The sequence below is a fragment of the Scyliorhinus torazame genome, chromosome 2 (genome assembly GCF_047496885.1).
Source record: "Scyliorhinus torazame isolate Kashiwa2021f chromosome 2, sScyTor2.1, whole genome shotgun sequence".
Lineage (NCBI taxonomy): Eukaryota > Metazoa > Chordata > Chondrichthyes > Carcharhiniformes > Scyliorhinidae > Scyliorhinus > Scyliorhinus torazame.
Window position 1 is genome coordinate 48,090,212 of NC_092708.1, and position 16,807 is coordinate 48,107,018.

A 16,807-nucleotide genomic window follows, 5' to 3' on the forward strand; every position below is an offset into this window, starting at 1 on the left:
AGAGAGGGTAGAGCCAAAAGGGGAGGATGGCGGACTGTAGAGGGGAATGGAGGTGTAAGGCCCCGGTAAGGCTTATAACATGGAACGTGCACGGGCTCAATGGACCAGTGAAAAGATCTTGGGTTTTTGCGCACCTCAGGAGTTTAAAGGCGGAGGTGGTCTATCTGCAGGAGATGCACCTCCGCCTGAAGGACCAGGTCAGATTGAGAAAGGGATGGGTGAGTCAGGTATTTCACTCAGGGTTTGACTCACAGTCGCAGAGGATGGCCATTCTGATGAGCAAGAAGTCGAGTTTTGTGAGTGCGAAGGAAGTGAGGGGCCCAGGTAGGAGATATGTGATGGTGAATGTATTGGGGTATTGGAGGGGTCACCGGTGGTGTTGGTGAATGTATATGAACCGAATTGGGACAATATTGGGGCTGGTTTAGCACAAGGCTAAATAGCTGACTTTTAAAGCAGACCAAGGCAGGCCAGCAGCGTGGGTTCAATTCCCGTACCAGCCTCCCCAACAGACGGTGGAATGTGGCGACTAGGGGCTATTCACAGTAACTTCATTTGAAGCCTACTTGTGACAATAAGTGATTTTCATTTCATTTTGTAAAAAAAATATTTTTTTATTCTCCATTTTCACATTTTCCTTCAAAATGGACACCCCACCCACAAACAGCAAATGGCAACAAATACAAAATCAATCCCCTTAACAATACCAACGATCCCATCCTCCCACCACCACAAACAGACAGTAAACGGTAACAAATACAAAATCAACCCCGTTAACAACACCAACGATCCCATCCTCCCACCACCCCAAACAACGGCCCACCTGCCAATATATGCATCCAATAAAACAAACCCTCCCACGGTGGAAACAAGAAACAAAGGAGAAAAAGAAAAAGGAGTCTGGGACCGTCCATGGTCACCATTGACCTATAGAGTCCACTCCCCCTCCCCCACTACACTCAACGCCCTCCAACCTCTGAAAGAGTACCGGACATGACACCCAAGAGTTGTACACCACCTCCCCCCCCCCCCCTTCCCCCCCACTCCCCCAAGTCTCCAACTCCTCCCGTCCACTGCCTCTTGTAAAACTCCTCCCCCCAAACTCGGTTCCTTCCCCCCAACTTTCCACCCCGGCTAGACCACTCGGACCCTGTTCTGCCAGGCTACGATGGCCGCAGCCCCTCCCCACACCTCACACCCGCTCACTGGCCGGCTTAAACCGGCCAGCGTGGAGGCCCCCGCCCGGGTCCCTTTCCCCCTTGCCCGGCCCTAGGAAAGCCCAGAAATCCCCTTTTAGCACACAAACCCCGCATATCCACCTACACCCTAAAGAGCCCTCATTTCGAGCGAAAGTCCCATCACTTCCCTTGTCCAAATATATACCACATTGGCTCCTTTAGCCCATACACCCGCACGCAGTGAAACAAAAAAGAAGAAAATACAGTCATGAGGTTTCATCGGCACATGGCCATTTCTCAATTTCTCAGTTCTGCCACAGTTCTTCTGCCTTCGCAAACTCCTCCACTGCTTCCGCCGTTCCAAAATAAAAGTCCCTGAGCTTGTAAGTCACCCTCAGTTTCGCTGGATGTACAATGCCGCACTGCATCTTGCTAATGTACAGTGCTCTCTTCACCCGGTTGAAGGCAGCCCGCCTCCTCGCCAGCTCCACCGTAAAGTCCTGATATACACGTATAACAGCTCCAGCCCACTGCACCACCCGCTTTTGCTTGGCCCAGCTCAGGACCTTCTCCTTCACACTGTACCTGCAGAAGCACAGAGTCACTACCCTTGGCAGCGAACTCGCCTTTGATACAGGCCTCCACGGCCGATGAGCCCGATCCAGTTCCTATTGGGAGGGATCCTCCCCCTCCCCCAATAGTTTCGCCAGCATCGCAGCAAAATACTCAGACGGCCTCGGTCCTTCAACTCCTTCGGGCAGTCCCACAATCCTCAAATTCTGTCGCCTGGATCTGTTTTCCAGGTCTTCCATTTTTCCTCGCAGATCCTTGTTAATGTCCATCACCTTCCGCATCTCCTTCCCCATCGAGGCAAGTTGATCACCGTGCTGCAATAACATATCCTCCACTTCGTTCAGCGCCTCCCCTTGCTCTCGCACTTCCGCCACAGCGCTCGCCACCACCGTCATCACCGGGGAAATCGCCTCCTCCACCAGCGCACTCAAAACTTCTCTCATCTCCTTCCTCATTGTCTCCATGTATTTTGTAAACTGCCTTTCGCATTCTGCAGCAATCACCTTCGTTATTTCTTCAGCCGTAAGCACTGCGGCCTCCCCTGGTACTCCAGCCTCCATTTTCTTTACTGACCCCGCGGTGACCTTTCCACTCCCCGACGGACTTTCAGCTGCTTTTTTCACAGCCGTTTTTTTGCTGGTCTTCGACATTTCCCCTTCTCTGTGCTGTCTCCCGACTTTCACTGCCTTCGCTGGCCCTAGGACCGGGCATTAACCCCCGACAATGCCGTTCCTGAACGGGAGCCCTCCAACGCACGACTGCCTCCTGCCTGCCATCACTGGAAGTCTCATTTTCATTTCATGGAGGTTTTATGAGGGGGTTGCTGGCAGCGATCCCGGACTTGGCCACGCCCCAGTTGATCTTGGGATGAGATTTTAATTGTGTTCCAGAGCCGAGGGTAGATAGATCAAGCCCCAGGTCAATGGGAAGGATATGAATGGCAAAGGAGCTGGGAGGGTTAACACATTAACTGCGGGGGCAGGCTGCGTCTGGGGAAATGTTAAGGGTATGGACAGAGACAGGGGAGGTGGTGACGGAGCCGCTGGATCACTGGGGAGGATAAATGGGACATTTAGAGAATACTATAAGGAGCTGTACAGGGCGGACCCGGGGGGGTGAAGAAGGGGACATGGGGCGGTTTTTGGATGGGCTAGAGTTTCCGCAGTTGAAGGAAGAGAAAAGGTAGGCGCCAGAGGAGATAGGGAGATAGGGAGTATAAAGGGTACGAAGTCGGGAAAGGCCCCAGGGCCAGATGGTTACCCAGCAGAATTTTATAAGGAGCTTGTGGCACCGCATCTCTTGGGTGTAATAATAATAATAATCTTTATTAGTGTCACAAGTAGGCTTACTTTAACACTGCAATGAAGTTACTGTGAAAAGCCTCAAGTCGCAACGGGAGAGCTGCCGGAGACGATGACACACCCAACGATCACATTGATACCAAAGAAGGGGAAGGATCCATTACAGGCCCATATCACTTTTAAACACAGATGTAAAAGTTGCTGACTAAACTGGTGGCAGGAGGATGGAGGGTTGTGTCCCAGGGGTGGTCGCGGAGGACCAGACAGGCTTCGTAAAGGGCAGGCAGCCCTCCAGTAATATCAGGAGGCTGTTAAATGTGATCATGACTCCATCGAGAGGTCGGGTATCGGAGGTAGTGGTGTCCATGGATGCGGAGAAGGCATTTGACTGGGTGGACTGGTGGTATCTGTTTGAGGTCCTGGGAAGATGCGGGTTTGCCTGAAGTTTGTGGCATGGATGTGACTGTTATATGTGGCCCTGGTGGCGAGTGCGCAGGCCAAAGAAATGGGCTCACAAAGCTTTGGGCTACACAGGGGAACAAGGCAGGGGTGCCTGCTGTCGCCGCTGCTGTCTGTGCAAGCTATAGGGCCTCTGGCAATGACCCTTAGGGATCGGCAGAGTGGCAAGGGATTACAAGGAGAGTAGGGAGCATCGGGTGTCGCTATATGCGGACGACCTGTTACTGTACGTGTCGGACCCACTGGAGATCATGGGGGCCTGTTGGTGAAGTTCAAGGCATTCTCGGGATACAAATTAAACGTGGGGAAAGTGAAGTGTTCCCGATAAACGAGTTAGGTTGGCGAGCCAACCTGGGGGGGCGGGGTGTGTGGTTATCATTTAAAGTAGCGAGAGACAGTTTTAAATATCTGAGAATTCAGGTAATGGGAGAGTGGCGGCGTTGCATAAATGGAATCTAACAAAGCTGGTCGAGGAGGTTAGGGAGGATCCGAAGAAGTGGGACACACTGCAGCTGACTCTGGCAGGGAGGGTCCAAATGGTGAAGATGAACGTCCTGCCGAGGTTTCTATTCGTATTCCAGACCCTTCCGATTTTTGTACCAAAGGCTTTTGGCGGAAACTGGATACCACTACCTGAGTTTGTGTGGGCAGGGAAGGTATCAAGGGTCAAGAAAATCCTGTTGCAGAGACAGAGGCAGAAGGGGGGTGGGGGGATTGGCGTTGCCAAGCCTGCTGCATTATTATTGGGCGGCGAACGTGGAGAAGTTGAAGGGGACAGAATGGGTTGTGATGGAGGAAGAATCCTGTAGGGGGTCCAGCTTGAGGGCTATGGTGATGACGGCATTGCCACTGGTGCCAAGGAAATACATGGACAGCCCAGTGGTACACTCCACACTGAAGGTCTGGAACTGTTGACGAGGCACTTTCGGGGATGTGGGTGTTGATGCCGCTGTGCAAAAACCAGGGATTTGAGCCGAGGCAGACAGACGGTATGTATAGGAAGTGGAGAAAATTGGGGCTGGCTAAGGTAAGGGATCTGTACCTGGAAGAGAGGTTTGCCAGCATAGAGGAACTGAAGAGGGTAGAGCTTCCGAGAGGAAGTGAGTTTAGGTACCTGCAGGTAAGAGACTTCGCGTGGAAGGCTTGGAAAGCGGTCTCCAGGTTACCATAGTATGCCCTGCTGGAGCGACTGTTGCTTCCGGACGTGGAAGGGGACGGCAGGATCGGAGACATATACAGGTGGCTGGGAGAGCAGAGAGGCGAGTGGTGGTGAAGATTGGGAAGTGGGAGGGGAGATGAACTGGAGTGAGGGTAAATGCGACTTCCTTGTGCACGAGAATGAGCCTGATACAGTTCAAGGTGGTACACAGAGTACATATGACTCGGGCAAGAATGAGAGGATTCTCCCAGGGAGTGACAGACGAATGTGAGAAGGGTGGGCGGGGACCAGCAAACCATGCTCAGATGTTCTGGGGTTGTGAGAAGTTGGAGCGATTCAATCCCCACCCTCTACCAGCGCAGACATACACACCTTGGTGACATGTCCCCGGGACTGGGGCCCTCCCCTGGGTGTTTGTATCTCAGTTGCTGCGTGTGTGGTGTTGCCTCCCACAGTGTTGAGGCACAGTCTGTTGGGATACTAGACAATGACTCCCGCATGCTACATGACCCTCCCACCCACGGGAATCCACTTGGAATGCGTGAAGTGCTCACTTAACTACGATGGCCAATTGAGCAATCGACTTCAGACACACGGCCAGAAGCCTTATCGGTCGGTGGGGGTTAAGGGTTGTCGGTGGGGCAGACGGGCAGGAGAGGAATGGGTACGCACAATCCAGGAGATGGCATAGCAGAGCCGAGCATGATTGCCCCCCCCCCATCCAGCGGACCACCCCCTTGACCCCCCTCCCATGGTGGGCCACCCCAGCCTAGGGTACTCTGCAGTTGCCCCCCCCTCCGAGCACTAAGGGTGCAAGCCCAGCGCCCCCGGGATCTTTGCCTGGAGCAGAGACGGATACTCACCTCCTCGGCTCCCCCAGAAGCCCTTCCGCAAGGTTCACGTTTTTAAAAAGGAGTACTAATCGGCGTCAGCGTGAGCACTTGCTGGGGAGGCCGCTGGACCACAGGAGGCCATTGGATGCGGGGTGGCTCCCATTAATTGTATGGAAATAGGGTTTATGTGGCGATTATTGGTTTCTCGTTCACGTGAGGGCAGGATCTAGATTTCACCTGTGGGAACGGGCCGGTTGCATCGCAAAATGTTTGACGTCCGGCGAGGTTCTCATTTCTGTCGTCTCCCGCAATTCACTGGCCACGTGGCACTCTTTCTCGAGCGAAACAAGGCCAGAGAATCGCGTCCTGTGAGTCATTGTTTGAGAGGAATCATCTACAGGAGTGATCCATGACACTTAATCCAACCAGATTGACCAAAATACAAATTCACTCAGAATCCAAATAATTCAAGCTATAGTCGGAGTCTGTTATGGGTGATTTGCAGCTCAGCTTCTGTAGTCACCTCGCTGCTGCTATTGGTTGAATAGAAGGGCTATAGGATGTTTAATAGGTGTCCTGAGTAACTACTGAATATAGAGCACATTTTCACGTGACCAAAGTTACACAGTCCTTAAAATCCTATGGCAGTTCCAGCAGTCTCTTGCTGACTCTGAAGATATCCATAAGATTGTTAGATATAGAAGTAGAATTAGGCCATTCAGCCCATCAAATCTGCTCTGCCATTCGACCATGGCTGATATGTTCCTCATCCCTATTCTGCTGGCTTCTCCCATAACCCCTGATCCCCTTATTAATCAAGAACACCAGATTGTGTTTGTGGTGCTGCTACCTACAGGGCTACAGGGCTGCAGACCCAAGAGCTGGAAGATTGAATTGGACAAAATAGTTATTTCTTAGAATATAAGAACTAGGAGCAGGCATCGGCAATTTAGCCTCTCGAGCCTGCTTCACTGTTCAATACATCATGGCTGATCTCATCCTGGCCTCAACTCCACCGTCCAGCCTGTTCTCCATAACCCTTCAACCCATTACTAATTAAAAATTTGTCTAACTCCTCCTTAAATTTACTCTCTGTCCCAGCATCCACTGCACTCTGGGATAGTGAATTCCACAGATGCGCGATTCTTTGGGAAAAGTAGTTTCTCCTAATTTAAAAAAAATTTTTTTTTAAAGAGTATCCAATTATTTTTTCCAATTAAGGGGCAATTTAGCGTGGCCAATCCACCTACCCTGCACATCTTTGGGTTGTGGGGGCGACACCCACGCAAACACGGGGAGAATGCGCAAACTCCACACGGACAATGACCCAGAGCCGGGATCGAACCTGGGACCTCGGCGCCGTGAGGCAGCAGAGCTAATCATTGTGCCACCATGCTGCCCGAGTTTCTCCTAATATTGGTTTAAAATTTCCAACCCCTTTTCCTGAAACTATGACCTCTCATTCTAGAATGCCCCACAAGAAGAATCATCCACTCCACATCTAATTTATCCATACCTCTTAAATCTTATAATAATAATAATCTTTATTGTCACAAGTAGGCTTACATTAACACTGCAATGAAGTTACTGTGAAAAGCCCCTAGTCGCCACTCTCCGGCACCTGTTCCGGTACACAGAGGGAGAATTCAGAATGTCCAAATTACCTAACAGCACATCTTTTTATACGTCAATTTGATCTCCACTCATTCTGCTAAAGTCTGGAGAGTATGGGCCTAAACTCTCAGTCTCTCTTTATGAGACAAATCCCTCATCTTTGGAATCAATCTAGCGAACCTCCTCTGAATTGCCTCCAGTGCTACTTTATTTCCTCAAATAAGGGGACCAAAACTGTGCAGTCCCACCAATGCCTTGCACAGTTGCATAAACATTTCCTTACTTTTATACTCTATTTCTAGAAATGCCAACTATCTATTCGCTTTCTTTGTTGGATTTTGGATTTGTTTATTGTCATGTGTACCGAGGTACAGTGAAAAGTGTTTTTCTACGAGCAGTTGAAACAGATCCTTTCGTACATAAAAAGAAAAGAAAATACATAATAAGGCAACAGAAGGTACACAATGTAAATACATAGACACCAGCATCGGGTGAAGCACACCGGAGTGTAGTATTAATCAGGTTAGTCCATAACAGGGTCATTTAGGATTCTGGTAACAGCGGGGAAGAAGCTGTTTTTGAATCTGTTTGTGTGTGTTCTCAGACTTTTTTATCTCCTGCCCGATGGAAGAATTTGGAAGAGAGAGTAAGCTGGGTGGGAGGGGTCTTTGTTTATGCTACCCGCTTTCCCAAGGCAGCAGGAGGTGTAGATTGGGACAATGGATGGGAGGCAGGTTGTGTGATGGACTGGGCTGTGTTCACGACTCTCTGAAGTTTCTTGCGGTCCTGGGCCGAGCAGTTGCCATGCCAGGCTGTGATGCAGCCAGATAGGATGCTTTCTATGATGCACCTGTAAAAGTTGGTCAGAGTCAGTGTGGAATTTCCTTAGTTTCCTGAGGAAGTAAAGGCGCTATTGTGCTTTCTTGGTGGTAGCGTCGGCGTGGGTGGACCAGGACAGACTGTTGGTGATGTGCACACCTAGGAATTGGAAGCTGTCAACCATCTCCACCTCGGCCCCATTGATGCTGACAGGGGTGTGTACAGTACTTAGTTTCCTGAAGTCAATGACCAGCTCTTTAGATTTGCTGGCATTGACGGATAGATTGTTATCATTACACCACTCCGGTAGGTTCTCTATCTCCTTCCTGTATTCTGACTTGTCATTGTTCGAGATCCAACCTACTATGGTCGTATCGTCAGCAAACTTCCAGGTGGAATTGGAACCAAATTTTGCCATGCAGTCGTGTGTGTAGTACCTGCTGTACCTGCGTGCTAGCTTTCTGCGACTCATGCACAAGGACACCCAGATCCCTCTGCGCATTTGCGCCTTGAAAGTCTTTCCCCATTTAGATAATAAGTTGCCTTTCCGTTTCAATTTCCTCAAATCCTGAGGGGAACATTCCAAAAGGCGTTAGAGTGAAAGACCAGGAGAATCCTCACAGAATTTCAGGACTTCAAAAAATGTCATCAATCCTGTTGCACCCTCTTAAAAATTCACAGCTTGGTGCTGCCGTAGATATTTCTTTGATCAGTGTAATCCAATTACTATTAATAAAGAAGAGTACTTTGGATGTTTTTCTACATCCTCACATTACCTATCACATATCAGCAGTTGGTTAAAGCTGTCATCTGTTGGTCTACATTCTTAAGATTTCAGAGTTATCATAAATGAGATCTTGAAACTACACCTTAAACAAACATCATTTGTACAAAGGTCTGTCTATGACAATCAATTTATTCACAAAAGAAACCCTGACTAGGTGGGATATTATCCACTGAAAGGATCAAAGGGAACTACTTTTCAGAATGAAAATGTTATCTTCGCTAAACTCATTCAATTTTGAGTCCCTGGCTTTATTAAGGTCAATCAATCATTGGTCACAAATAGAAAGGCTTCAGAAAATTGGATCTGATTAATGCAAGCTTTTACATGATTATTTATACATATTATAAAATGTATTGCGACAAAACTTTCTTCAATCACTTTATTCATGCCACTCATTTTGTTCATTGATATGTTGTGAAACATTTTTGAAAGTGCAGAACTCAGTGGAAGATTCAATCACCATATTTCTTCCACCACTCAAACTGTATACTTCACCAACTATTGCCTGCCTTCTCTATCACAGTCCCACCTCCACTGAAACCTGAATCCATGACCACAAGGTCACCACCCTCCCAGGTTCCTCCCTATCCAAACCCTAACTCCCCCCTTGGTATTCCTCAGTTGCTGGCAAGAGTTCAGTTGTGTAGTTCCATCATCCACTTCATGTTCACTACATCTCCCCTACATGCTGTTTCATTTTTTGCTACTAAAACCTCAGAATATACTCTACTCACTGTCAATTCATCTACTACACCCATATATGTGCAGTACCTTAGTATTTCAATAAAAGTATGTACCAATGTAAGATGTAGTAATGATGAACAACTGTGTGGCAATGTTCATAGAATCATAGATAGAATCATAGAGTAGAAGAAGAAGAAGAATCTTTATTGTCATTAGTCGGCTTACATTTCCTCCAATGAAGTTACTATGAAAATGCCCTAGTCGCCACATTCCTGCGCCTGTTCCGGTACACAGAGGGAGAATTCAGAATGTCCAAATGACCAAACAGCAAGTCTTTCGGGACTTGTGGCAGGAAACCGGAGCACCCAGAGGAAACTCATGCAGACACGGGGAGAATGTGCAGACTCCGCACAATACAGTGACCCCAGGAATCGAAACTGGGACCCTGGAGCCGTGAAGCCACAGGCTAACCACTGTGCTACTGTGCCATGCTTAGAATAATAGAATCAAGAATTCCTACAGTACAGAAGGAGGCCATTCAGCCCATTGAGTCTGCACTGAACTTCCAAAAGAGCACCCTACCTAGGCCCAAATCCCTGCCTTAGTCCTATAACCCCACCGTACCTTTAAGCACTTAGGGCAATTTGATATGGCCAATCCACCAAACCTGCACATCTTTGGACTGTGGAAGGAAACCGGAGCACCCGGAGGAAACCCATGCAGACATGGGGACAACGTGCGAACTCCACATAGGTCGGAATTGAACCTGAGTCCCTGGCACTGTGAGGCAGTAGTGTTAGCTACTATTTAATGATTGTTAACAAATAACCAATTTGAAACATATTGGACAGGATTTTCAAACCAGAAACTGGATGAATTTTGGGTTCTGACCCCATGCCTGATCTGTGTCACTCTCATGATGCTATTTTTAAATATAAATAACTGATTGGGCGAGGCGTGCTCAGTATCCAATTAGAGGCGCCTTGCGACTTCAGGAGCAGATTGCCCGACACCAGGAGCAAAAACAGGCGTTGGGGGCTGAGGTGAGCTGGAAGCTCATGAAAAGGTCCAGAAAGATAAAGACTGTAAAGTGGTCATGGACCCCACGTCAGGGTACAGCACTCAGCCCAATGCCAATTAATCACACAAATTTCACAAAGACAACACATAAAGAAATAAACTTCCTATTGCCTCAGCTCTCTCAGCTGTGCACTAAAGTGCATCAAGCTGTCCTGCCCCATCCAGAAAAGAAAGATTGAAAATCCCATTCTGTTCCGGATAGGCCCTTTAACAAGTTCCTTAAAAGGCCGAGAAGTGATGGCGAGCGAGGGCAACATGGTGGCGCAGTGGGTTAGCCCTACTGTCTCACGGCGCTGAGGTGCCAGGCTCTGGGTCACTATCTCTATGGAGTTTGCACATTCTCCCTGTTTTTGTGTGGGTTTCACCCCCACAACCCAAAGATGTGCCGGCTAGGTGGATTGGCCACGCTAAATTGCCCCTTAATTGGAAACAATGAATTGGGTACACTAAACTTTTTTTTTAAAGAAGTGATGGCGAGCAGGTTTCCCATTCCCAACCCCTACAGGCTGTGTCTGGGAATGCAATTTTCAAATTATGCCTTTATCATTAGCAATTGAAAATCCAACCCCTTGCAACAGTAAATCACATTTAAGCTTGAAGAATTGTTGATTTAACATATATTCTGTGAAGTTGTGGTAAAATACAAATGATCAATCTTTAGCAATTCAAGAAAAACATTGTAGCGAAAACAAATGTTACTATTGTACGTTTCCCAATATAGTGTTATAACATACAATAGCTGCAATGCCTTGGTAACACTGCAAGTCATTTTTCCAAGCCCTTTGGTGCAAAAGTGCTTCTCAGCACATATGCTGCATCACTACTATTCTTAACACAAACCTGAACATTCTTAAAAAGGTCATACAAGTGGGAAATCTTAAACTGTTAGCTGAGTCATTGCGAAGTTGAGTTCAGACAATGTACGTTTCGTGGGTTGCCAACTCTTGTTGAATCTATTCCTGAAGGTTTCCTCATATCGGCTACTGGTGTCTCAACACACTCGTTCTCACAGACCAGTACCTTCCCAGCCCAATTGGAATGCAAACAATACTCTTCAGTGCCTAATCAAAGACTCTTCCCTATCAGCCAAACAGCCATTTGTTCCTCATCTCCAATATCTTTAAAACTAAGAAACGGAAACCTTCTGAGAAAATGAAAAGACGGGGCGGCATGTGGCGCAGTGGTTAGCACTGGGACTGCGGCGCTGAGGATCCGGGTTCGAATCCCGGCCCTGGGTCACTGTCCATGTGGCGTTTGCACATTAAAAAAAAAGAAAATGAAATGAAACATTCTCCCCATGTTCGCATGGGTTTCACCCCCACAACCCAAAGATGTGTAGGTTAGGTGGATTGGCCATGCTAAATTGCCACTTAATTGGAAAAATAAATAAATAATTGGGTACTCTAAATTTATATATTAAAGAAAATGAAAAGACCACAATTTTTAAAAATACCACAAGTGATTCAACCCTCCCCCACCCACCCCAACCTTCTTGCAGCTGCATCCAGGACATTAATATTTAATATCTGGGACCTCCAGGGCAATCCTGGAGGGTTGGCAACATTGCCATTTCCTCATTTTTGGGAAAGTCATGTTTAAGTTGTTCCTTGGGTCACCATGATGATGTTATCTATGAATAATTCCAATTCTTGGATCATTTCTCAGGTACTTCAATGGTGTTTACTTTGCTTTAGGACTTTGGTCTCTGTTCACATTGTCAAGAAAAAACACAATTCTGGATCAAAACTATTGACCTATTACCAAAGGAATTACAGAAAGTTATGCTTCTGATTGGAGCTGTAATGCTTATTTCTCTCACTACATTAAAGCAACAATAGTATTTGTAAAAAATAGAGAGACCTAATTGGTAAAAGATTAAAAGCATTATAAATTGTCAACTGTTCTGATGTAGGCTACACCAGTGAAAGTTCGTTACTTGCTTATTGCTTTATGGTTGCTGACTTACATGCTATGTGCTTCCAGCATTTTCTGCGTTCATTGCACCACTTCCGTAACTCGAACCTTGGAAACGCCTGGCCGTTTGCTTCTATGCAGATTTTTCTGGAATCTCATCCAAAGATTTTTAAATTTTTTCCACTGCTAACAGGTCTGCATCTGTAACACAACCATGGAATGAGTCAGTGGACGGCATTCTCCGGATCGCCCAGCCGTGTGTTTCTCGGGAGCACGCCATTCGCTGGAGGCGGGGTTCTATCCTCCCACCACTTCTCAATGGGATTTCCCATTGATACCACCCCCACCTCACCGCGAAACCCAATGCCAGGGGTGCGCTGTCAGTGCGCTGTCAGTGGGAAAACAGAATCACGACAGCCGGAGAATTCCGGCCAGTGTCTCCGATGACCCGCACTAAATCCCATTCACCCATTACCCTGATCCGTACTGTAAGAAGCTTTACAACACCAGGTTAAAGTCCAACAGGTTTGCTTCAAATCACTAGCTTTCAGAGCGAATCGAGTGATTTGAAACAAATCTGTTGAACTTTAACCTGGTGTTGTAAGACATCTTGCTGTGCCCACCCCAGTCCAACAGAAGCATCTCCACATCATGGCTGATCCCTACTGACAATGGCACTTGCAATTTAAAATGTACGTCCTCCTGTTTAATCTCTTCATGGTTTAACCTCCCTATTTCTGTAACTTTCAGTCCTACAAGCCTCCCGGCACTTGCCTTAGCTCCACCAGTGATGGCCATATCTTCACCCATCTCAGATTCAGAAGTATCCCACTCTTTGCTTCTCCACCTCGGTAAAATCCATCTCTTTGGCCTAGCTTCCATTCACCCCTCTGAATAACTCCTTCCCTGGCTCACCATCAATTTATGTCTGATTGGGGCTCCATGAAGTATCATAGAGACAGTTTTACAGCACAAAAAGAGGCCCTTCGGCCCATCGTGTCTGCGCCAGCCATCAAACACATAGATATTCTGATCCCATTTTCCAGCACGTAGCCTTCTATGCTGTGGCGTTTCAAGTGCACATCTAAATGCTTCTTAAATGTTGTGAGGGTTCCATCCTCTACCACCAGGCATTGAGTTCTAGAAAGGATGCAGAAGAGATGTCGGCTGGGTTGGAGCATTTCAGCTATGAAGTGAAGCTGGTTAGGGTGGGTTGTTTTCGGTATGGCAGGGAAGGCTGAGGGAGGACATGATTGAGGTGTCCAAAATTACTTGGGGAAAAGATAGGGTGGATATAAGAAAATTTTCCCCTTAGTAGAGGGGTCAGAAACCCACGGGTCGTAGATTTAAGATAAGGGGCAGGAGAATTTCACCCAGAGGGTGGTGGGAATTTGGAACTCACTGTCTGAAAGGGTCTTTAGAGGAAACTAGGATTGATCCAGGACGGAATGTTGGACGAGCCGTCTGACAGCACACAGAGTGGAGGGGCCAACAGAGGTGGTAGAAAAATAGAGCTGCTTGTCATTAGTGCAACAGTCACCAGATGTGGGCGACGCTGGATGGGTCAGCATTGTCCACCCCTAATTGCCCTTGAACTGTTTGCTTGCTGGGCCATTTCAGAGGGCATGTTGCTGTAGATTTGGAATCACATGTAGGACAGATCAGGTAAACGTGGCAGATTTCCTTCCCTAAAGAACTTTAATGAACCAGATGGGGTTTGACACCAATGGTTTCATTAGTCTTTTAATTCCAGAAATGTATCTGCTATGGTGGGATCCAAACCCGGGTCCTTCGAGCCTGATTCCGGGCCTCTGGATTACTCGTCCAGTGACAACACCACCACGCTATGGTTAGAATCCTTTGGTGCTTTGGCAGGGGCAGAAAACTGATTGGAGAGCTTCAAACAGAGTTGTAGGAAATAAAGGCAAGAAGTTCAATGACTTTGGAGAGGAAAGGAAAGGTGAGATGGTATTGTATCTTGCAAGAGCTTGGATGGGAGGGCTCAATCTTCCATCAGGCAGGAGACACAAAAGTTTGAGAACACGCACTCAAAAACAGAACACAGACTCAAAATCAGCATCTTCCCCGCTGTTACCAGACTCCTAAATGATCCTCTTATGGACTGACCTCATTAAAACTACACCCCTGTATGCTTCATCCGATGCCGGTGTTATGTAGTTACATTGTGTACCTTGTGTTGCCCTATTATGTATTTTCTTTTATTTCCTTTTCTTTTCATGTACTTAATAATCTGTTGAGACGCTCGCAGAAAATAATTTCTCACTGTACCTTGGTACACGTGACTATAAACAAAATCAAAATCCAATCAAATGGTGTTTTTAATTAAGGGGTGACATTGGTGTAAGAGTAAATGAATAGATTTTGTAAAAGGGAGAATTGATCTAACACCACTGCATTAGAGTAAAAGCAAATACTATACAAATACTCTACCTCAAGGACGTGAGATCAGCAGAATTCACCAGCAAGTGTTTTACTTTTTAGAAGAATGGAGACAGTTTGAAGCTAGAAGATTAGAGATAAGGGCGGAATTCTCCCACCCCCCCACGCCGGGTGGGAGAATCGCCAGGGCGCTGCGCGAGTCCCGCCACGCCTTCCCGACTCCCGCACGCGATTCTCCCACCCCCCCCAAAACCGGCGCGGCACGAATCACGGCTGGCCGCTGAGAGAATCGGCGCTTGCCGTTGGTAATGGGCGAGCGGCGATTCTCCGGCCCGAGTGGGCCGAGCAGCCTGCCCAACACGACAGGTTCCCGCCGGCGCCATCCACACCTGGTCGCTGCCGGCGGGAACACCGCGGGAACGCTGGGGGGGGGGGTCCCCTGCACCGGGGGGGCGGCGCAAAAGGGGTCTGGCCCACGATCGGTGCCCATCGATCGGCGGGCCAGCCTCTCTGAAGAACAAAGAACAAAGAACAAAGAAATGTACAGCACAGGAACAGGCCCTTCGGCCCTCCAAGCCCGTGCCGACCATACTGCCCGACTAAACTACAATCTTCTACACTTCCTGGGTCCGTATCCTTCTATTCCCATCCTATTCATATATTTGTCAAGATGCCCCTTAAATGTCCCTATCGTCCCTGCCTCCACTACCTCCTCCGGTAGTGAGTTCCAGGCACCCACTACCCTCTGCGTAAAAAACTTGCCTCGTACATCTACTCTAAACTTTGCCCCTCTCACCTTAAACCTATGCCCCCTAGTAATTGACCCCTCTACCCTGGGGAAAAGCCTCTGACTATCCACTCTGTCTATGCCCCTCATAATTTTGTATACCTCTATCAGGTCGCCCCTCAACCTCCTTCGTTCCAGTGAGAACAAACCGAGTTTATTCAATCGCTCCTCATAGCTTATGCCCTCCATACCAGGCAACATTCTGGTAAATCTCTTCTGCACCCTCTCTAAAGCCTCCACATCCTTCTGGTAGTGTGGCGACCAGAATTGAACACTATACTCCAAGTGTGGCCTAACTAAGGTTCTATACAGCTGCAACATGACTTGCCAATTCTTATACTCAATGCCCCGGCCAATGAAGGCAAGCATGCCGTATGCCTTCTTGACTACCTTCTCCACCTGTGTAGCTCCTTTCCTCCGCTGCCCCGCAAGATCGATCCGCCATCTTCTTGCGGGGCGGCTGCGGGGAGGACGGCAACCGCGGCATGCGCGGGTTGTCACCGGCCAATCCGCGCATGCGCGGGTGACGTCGTTTACGCGGCGCCGGTCGCGTCATTTACGAGGTGCTGCTTTTACACAGCGCCAAGGCCCGGCGCGCGTAAATGATGCGACGCCGCTCCTAGCCCCCCCGGGGGCGGGAGAATAGGGGGCTGGGAACGGCCTCCGACGTCGGAGTGAAACACTCCGGTTTTCACTCCGGCGTCGGGACTTAGTCTCCCGATGGGAGAATTGCGCCCAAGCTTTTTGGTGCAGGTAAGATCGAAATTTTAAAACAATGTTCTGTATACTGACTAACTGTACAGCAGTCTGTATTTGTGACTTGGAGCTAAAAGTTGTAATAGAATGCTCTCCCTGTGGTTGCTGTGTTAGAGAACTGTATTAGAGCTGTGTTAGAGCTGTGGGAGCTTTATCAGAGGGAGGTGCTCCTTCAAAGGTTTTTCTGGGGTTGTACCCTCCATGCTTGAATCATGAATAAACTATTGTAACCTGTTCCTGGGTCTCCTGTGGTTAGTTGGAAGAAGTCCACTGCAACAATTGACAATTTTCAAATCGAGGAGCCCGAAACTTGGCAGTTAACTGTTCCCCGTTGCACTCCCTGTGGCAAAGCATCTACCAATTAGGCGTCCACTTGCCAACCAATCAGCACTCTCTTTGTATGCAGTGCAAATTGTTGTCCCTTTACTATCAGTATTGCAAACTGTTCTGCTGAGTGCAAGTT

At 48.0% G+C, this 16,807-nt stretch overlaps 1 protein-coding gene across 5 annotated transcripts in view; it reads right to left on the reverse strand.

Moving 5' to 3' along the window:
• Window positions 1–16,807, reverse strand: part of lypd6b (LY6/PLAUR domain containing 6B) — a 307,705-nt gene that overhangs the window by 127,951 nt on the left and 162,947 nt on the right. For 4 of the 5 annotated variants that reach the window (XM_072471251.1, XM_072471272.1, XM_072471234.1 and 1 more), the window contains one exon: window positions 12,454–12,602. The exons of the other annotated variant lie outside the window; for it this stretch is intronic. The gene's annotated coding sequence lies outside the window, so the exon portion shown is untranslated. The remainder of the gene's footprint in view (window positions 1–12,453; window positions 12,603–16,807) is intronic. 5 annotated transcript variants of the gene reach the window in all.